This window comes from Adiantum capillus-veneris, chromosome 6, assembly GCF_014529385.1.
Source record: "Adiantum capillus-veneris isolate H3 chromosome 6, ASM1452938v2, whole genome shotgun sequence".
Taxonomy (NCBI): Eukaryota; Viridiplantae; Streptophyta; class Polypodiopsida; order Polypodiales; family Pteridaceae; genus Adiantum; species Adiantum capillus-veneris.
The window spans coordinates 57,958,785-57,965,233 of NC_140936.1; the positions used below are offsets into that span (position 1 = coordinate 57,958,785).

The 6,449-nt window shown below is 42.1% G+C and overlaps 1 long non-coding RNA gene across 6 annotated transcripts in view; it reads left to right on the top strand.

The window, feature by feature from the left end:
• Nucleotides 1-5,438, top strand: part of LOC147455560 (uncharacterized) — a 50,848-nt gene extending 45,410 nt beyond the window's left edge. The window contains exons 4-6 of one of the 6 annotated variants that reach the window (XR_015188489.1): nucleotides 4,268-4,355; nucleotides 4,792-4,902; nucleotides 5,133-5,438. This is a non-coding gene — a long non-coding RNA (uncharacterized LOC147455560). The other 5 variants (XR_015188490.1, XR_015188491.1, XR_015188487.1 and 2 more) reach the window with 5 other exon arrangements.
• The last annotated feature ends 1,011 nt before the right edge of the window (nucleotides 5,439-6,449 follow it).

Genomic DNA, 6,449 nt, shown 5'->3' on the forward strand with positions numbered 1-6,449 from the left:
CAAGGTCACTGCTCTGCACTCCATGCAAAGCATCCTGCAACCCACAAGCAAAAGATCCTCGCCTGCTCTCTCACTGTCTACCTGGCTGCATGATCACAGAGACAACAACGTCTCTCACGTGATCCACATGCAATGGGTAACCTGTACCACTCCTGGCACCTCTCGCAATCACTAGCGAACCCAAATGCATCACAAAATCTCGCTCTCGTAGCGAAATCTTACATCCACAATCTCTAAGCTGACCAATCGAGATCAAACTCACCGTCAAATCTGGTACATAGCGCACATGTCGTAACAAGTAAGATGCACCACTCGATAATGACAGTCTCACATCTCCTGCACCTGCTATCGCATGCACCGATCCATCGGTCAAACGTACACTGCCAAGCATCCCGCTAGAATAGCTACAAAACCATTCACGATGCGGCGTGACATGAAACATAGCATCTGCATCTAGCAACCACTGCGAAGGGAGTGCACTATCCACATGTATAGCATCTCGTGCATAGCTCGAGGTAAAAGTGACATCCCCGTCACTAGTATACTCCGACACTACATCTGTCTCAATTGTCAAAGCAACTGAGTCCATGGCATCACTACATACATCTCTGAGACTGTCATGTCTCCTACGATGTCGCATATGACGAAAACAACGCCGTCTAACGTGTCCAGAATGACCACAATACCAACATGTCACTTGTCGGCGTGCTCGTGAATGTACATGTCTCACACAAGTCCGTGATGACTCAGATCTATCATACATATCATGTAATCTGCGCCAAAGTGCTATCGTAGTAGTCTCATACATAACAAGAGCATATACAGATTCTGCAAGGTGCAAAGAGAGTGTAGATAGTGCCATCTCCTCTAGCTCCTGCCACTGATCGTCATACATGTTTGAAGGTCTACCTGCATCACCACTCAATGGTCCATGCAACCCTCGCTGTGTCAATGCGTCAAGCATACACTCTCTCCATGCCGCAAAGTCTGACCCATCAAACACGCGCATCTGTGAGAGGTCACAATCTGATCGATCACCTGTCTCTGCCATGAGCACAAGTAGCAAGCTAGATAGCAAAACCACCTCACCAACAACACCTGGAAACTGTCTACCAATATGACCAGAAACACAATGTAAAACCTGTGAGACACACTCCAAAATAGAGCTCCCGCAATGTCAATACAAGCCTCGCCTGCTCTAGTATCACACTGCAATCAAGCGCACTACTTACAAGACGCATTCATGACGACCATAACCTTGTGCATAATCTTCACCGAATCAGCCCTGAAATTCAGCCCAAAATTACAAAATTCTCAGCCCTCTTGCATGGCCAAAAACAGTCCGTAATTCAGCACCACACTACCAACCGTAGCGCATAAAGAATCAGCCCAAAACTTCTCCAAGAAGTTATGACTTGTTCGGTTTGAAGATCACTTGCACACACGCCGTCATAAAGCATACATCTGTGAGCTAATCACTAAGTCCACATTGTGCGGTATCGATGCATACACACGCACAAATATCCCACCTGCAGAGAACACCGCACGCAAATGCTAAGTGCAACCCGCAATCTCTACCTAGATCGCATAAATGATACGCATAAAACTCCTGGGAAAATTTCGCCAGAGTTTCGTCAGTAAAACGGCCACAAAACCAGTAACCAAACTGACTGCACGCTCAAAACCATGAGCAACCAAAGCGCATCAAACTGTACTCCAAATGCATGCACCAAATCTCCACACTTTGCATACATCATTGCAAACACCTGCAAATCTAGTACACAAATATCTTCTCTACCTGTGACTGCCAAAAAACATGCTCGAGGCATACATTGCCGAGCTCAAAATGCAATCACATTAGTCTCCCTGAGCATCAAACCACATAAGGCATACATCGTATCCTCCCACCTGTGAGGAAACTTGCAACAAATATCACTCACATCTGAGAGCAAACCATGTGTGGAATCCTCGACACACAATAAACAACTGCTGCTGCAGAAAATTCAGCGTTTAGAATTTTAAAATTCTGATATGACGAGCGCGTCCGGAGCGTGCCAAAACCCCAAGGTAGACTCCTGGATCACATGTATCCGAGTCCGGGTGTGAAAGCTATGCCAAAAAACCTCCGTTTCGACCCAAAAATGCAGCATAAACTGCCAAAAGAGGACTGAAAATGCAGCTCCTCAACCGTAGCTCAAATGGGGTTTCTGAGGGCTCGAATGACTTCGAAAGGGGGGTAGAATTTCAGGACACCTGATGGAAACGCTCTCGAAAAGCTGAATTTGCCGATGCCGAAGTCGAAACTCTGTTTGCACTCTTGAAAGTGCGCACGCGCGCGGATGCGATTTTGGGAATGAAACTGGCTCTCCACTGTCGTCGTGACTGTGCACACACACGCTCCCTCCTCACCTACGCTCTGATACCAATTGAAGGGGATCGGGGAGCACCACAGACGGAGAGTGAGCAAGAGAGAAGGAGACACACAACACGATGTGCGTGGGGAGACTCCAAAGAGTGAGCAGCCCCCTATACACTTATGCTATGTATAAGGTATACAAGTCAGTGGGCGCCCAGACTCTGGGCAGCCGGGCAAGGCACAGACGCCTATACCCCAACAAAACTTAACTTGATTTCTCTACATGATGATTCCATAGAAAATAAAAACTTATGGGGGTGTCCTTACTAAAGGCAAGCAAGATCACTCATGCTGCTTATTGCACGGTGAAAGGAGACCACAAGTTTCAAGGGTGAGTATCTTAATGAAAATGGTTTATCAAAGAACTTGTAAATGTTTGAGTTATTCGTTTGATTATTTCTGTGTGCTTGGTGTGAAAGGTGGCTAAAACGAGAGGGAGCTTTGCAAAGGATCTTAGATAAATCTAAGAAGCTTCTTGTGGACTATGTGGATGTGTTTGGAGGGATTGATATTCCTCCCTCGTGCACCATGGATATGTACTACACCAAGATTGTGGTTGAGGGAAGGAAATTTTTATTCCCTCTAGAGGTGGCTTTGGAAAACAAAACAAAGGACGTAGAGTTGCAAGCTTTAAAGAGGATTGACTATTATTGCATGGCTTCTCAGCGACTAGTTTAAAGGTAGATAATGGGTTGACTATATTTGTATAATAATATTTGCTTCTACTAATGTTGCGTATGGATTCTTGTTTGAGTTTACAAAAATTATTTGTTGGCTTTTGTAGATACTTTGCTCACCTCTTGCTGCGATAATTGTGCTTGCACGTTCTTGGACTCACATTGAGAGTGGTGAGGGATGCATGTATCCACCGATCCTGCATCAAATCTCACAATGGGAGCTTGAGCATTGCCTTGGTGGATCGAGGCCATGCCCTTGCTAGAGAGAGAAAATTGCATAATGTATAGTTTAGAGGAGCCGCATCCATAGATCTTCCACCACCCAAAACCACAAATGTTGCGGATCCATCCTCTCATCCTCTACCATCTTGTTCACGTGCTCGGACTTGTAAGTTGAGGTCATTATCACTTTCTATGTATCCTGGACTTTGATAATTTTATAATTTTTAACTATTTTGACGTTTTTTTCTATATTTAAGCAACAAATTTTTTGGATAAGGATCAAAATGCAACTACTACTACAGACCATGTGATTGATGATTTGCCGTCTGTCTTGGGTATAATATTGTTTTTTTGTTGGAGTCTTATTGTTATAGATCAATAATATTACTCATATTTATATAGAATATGTGTTTGTTCCAGTAGAGAGTGGGGGAACACAGAGATTGCAACGTGCACTACAGTCTGTCTATAAACCATTGCCTCTTCAGCTTATTGTGCAATTTGGTTGCAGTGATACTAGGTGTGTTGCTTTGCTTGGTGACTATGTTGTGATTGCTAGGGATTTTCATAGTGGTGTGCAGTCTAGATCATGGATTTCTGTGCAGGAGCATATAATTAGAGCTCGATCTACAGAGATTACATATCTGAGGAGTGGTAGATTAGTGTCATGGGCTACTGACTTTATCTTTGTTGACTTGCCTTTTGGAGGCTTTGTACACTCACCAGCACCTCAACCTTCATGGGATACATGTACAGAGGATCACGCATGATCAGCTATTCATTTGAGACATAGTACCTTGGCAGGCTCGGGGTGGCTTCTTGTGATGGCGCCTCTTGCATGTGAAAAAATTGGTCCTAGATATTGATATTGTCATTAATATGTTCAAATTTAATCATTGATGTCTTTTTTCTTTGTATGAGACACAATATTTTGGGTTGAGAGATTTTGCAGAGCATCTCAGTTGATCATTTATCGACATATGGTAGTTTTGCATCATGCACCTTATGGATATGTAGAGTCATCCAACGAGCGACATGAGGTGATCTCTCTATTTATAATTTCATGGTAAGCAAGCATGAATGTGCAATTTTTAAAATTTACTTTTTGTTTTCTTGTAATGCAACACTTCTATCATGTACTTGGTCCACAGACACGGACCACCCCCACCACTTTACATTGCAGAGAGTTCTTATTTGTTTCATGCACTAGGGATGAGTGCCATGGATAGCACTCTGCGACACTATTTTTCGGATTCAGGTCAAACCCTTATGGACAACGGGTCGCCATGGAGAGGGTCTATACAGAAGAGCCATACCTTTGTGGCATGTTTTATTGAGTTGTTGTGTCATCCTAGGGGGTTATGCCTTGAGTTTGGATGTGGGACTGCGGCTCCTATTTTGACAGGTTTCTTGGCCTTTGGTCGTGCATGTGCATCTCTGGATTTTGATGAGGCACTTGTTTTTGCTTATTTGCAGCCCTTGCTTTGACCAAAGAAGCGAGGGAGAGAGGACGCGACCACATCGATAGATGTGGTGGACGACGGAGACCAACCTGTGGGTGGGAACCCTTTTAAGTTTTGATTATTTGTGAGATTCCCATTCTCGACTTACCACAAGACATTCAAAGTGTTTTTGTTTTGTTTGGGTTATGTTAGCAGACATTTATGATTGATTATGTTTTTGTTGTCTTTCAAACACATTGTATGATTCATGGATAAACATTTGTATTACCACTTGTAGGTTTTTTTGCATATGAATTTATGGGCCATGGTTGTTTTGCTGAAATAAAATTTTGTGTGTATTTTGTTTTGTTGAAGTGCATTACCTGAATACATCGAGGTGGAGGCGAGATGCATGACATTGGACCCACGTTACTATGGTCGTCCAAAAGATAGGCCTCGAAGAAGGCATCTCTTCATAGATGATGAGTATGCTTCAAGTTAATAATTTGTATGTAACTTTGAACAATAATATAATGTGGTTTTGACTAATGATCTAGAGTGGGGTTTAGTAATGTTTTATTAGCATCTCTATCTCCAAGTAAGTCTCACATATATTATTTGGTTCCTACTCATGTCTATCTCTCATGTATACCAGGATTTCTCCACAATAGAGTGACTTTGTTTTTTGAGTGTATTTCTCTTTCATTTTCATGTTCTTACAACATCTCTTTCATTGTCATGTACATAGGCATGTCTACACAATGTATACAATGTCTCCTTTGTCTTCATGTTGTCCACTTTGTGAAAAATGATGGATAACCACTTTGTTGTACTTTACGTTCTTTTGTCAAGACAAGCTTGAAATTTGAAATAGATTTCTAAATAATACACTAAAGGTAAGCGTTTTTGTGATGCCTTGGGGAGAGAGAGAGAGAGAGAGAGAGAGAGAGAGAGAGAGAGAGAGAGAGAGAAGCCTCATTGGGTTGGCACACAACCATCTAGTGTAACTACTTTTAGTTCTCAAGAAAAAGAGTGTAATTTTAATTTCATCCATTTTTAAAGCTAGTTTTCTTCTTGAAATTTAGATTTTAAGCTAGTGATAATATCTTAAATATTAATTTTTCAAAACGCTATAGTACATAGCAGGGGCCAATACTATGACCCTAGTAGCCTTGGAGGAGGGTCGTAGGGAATGTATGTGATGTTTGATTGTTGCGGCTCTATGAAAAATCAAGAAGAGGGAGTGGTAGTAAGTGGTATGCCTATGTTTGGGCTAGTAGGATTTACATACTTCATTTAGAGTGATCTATTGTCAACTCATATGGTAGAGTTCGAACAGAACTTATCTAATTAAATCAGGCATTCAATGTGCTGCAATCAGGATATTTTGTATGAAAATAGTGTTGAATTGCATTCTTTTATGTGGGTCTTGCTCGGTTTTGCCATTCGCTCGGTAAATTTTGCTCGATGTATGGTAAGACTTTTTGTGTGAAGGATCATGCACTTTAGAGATCCACCATTGAATTTCTTCTCTGGTAGTTTTTGGAACTTGCATATCAACTGGATCTCCAAAGTCGGGCAATGTTGTTTCTGTGCTAGTGTTGGGCATCTTGGTATCTGGAAAATCCTACACTATCTGTCCTTGTCTTGTTGTTTGAGAGACTTCTACAGGAACTGGCTAGGCTTGCATGG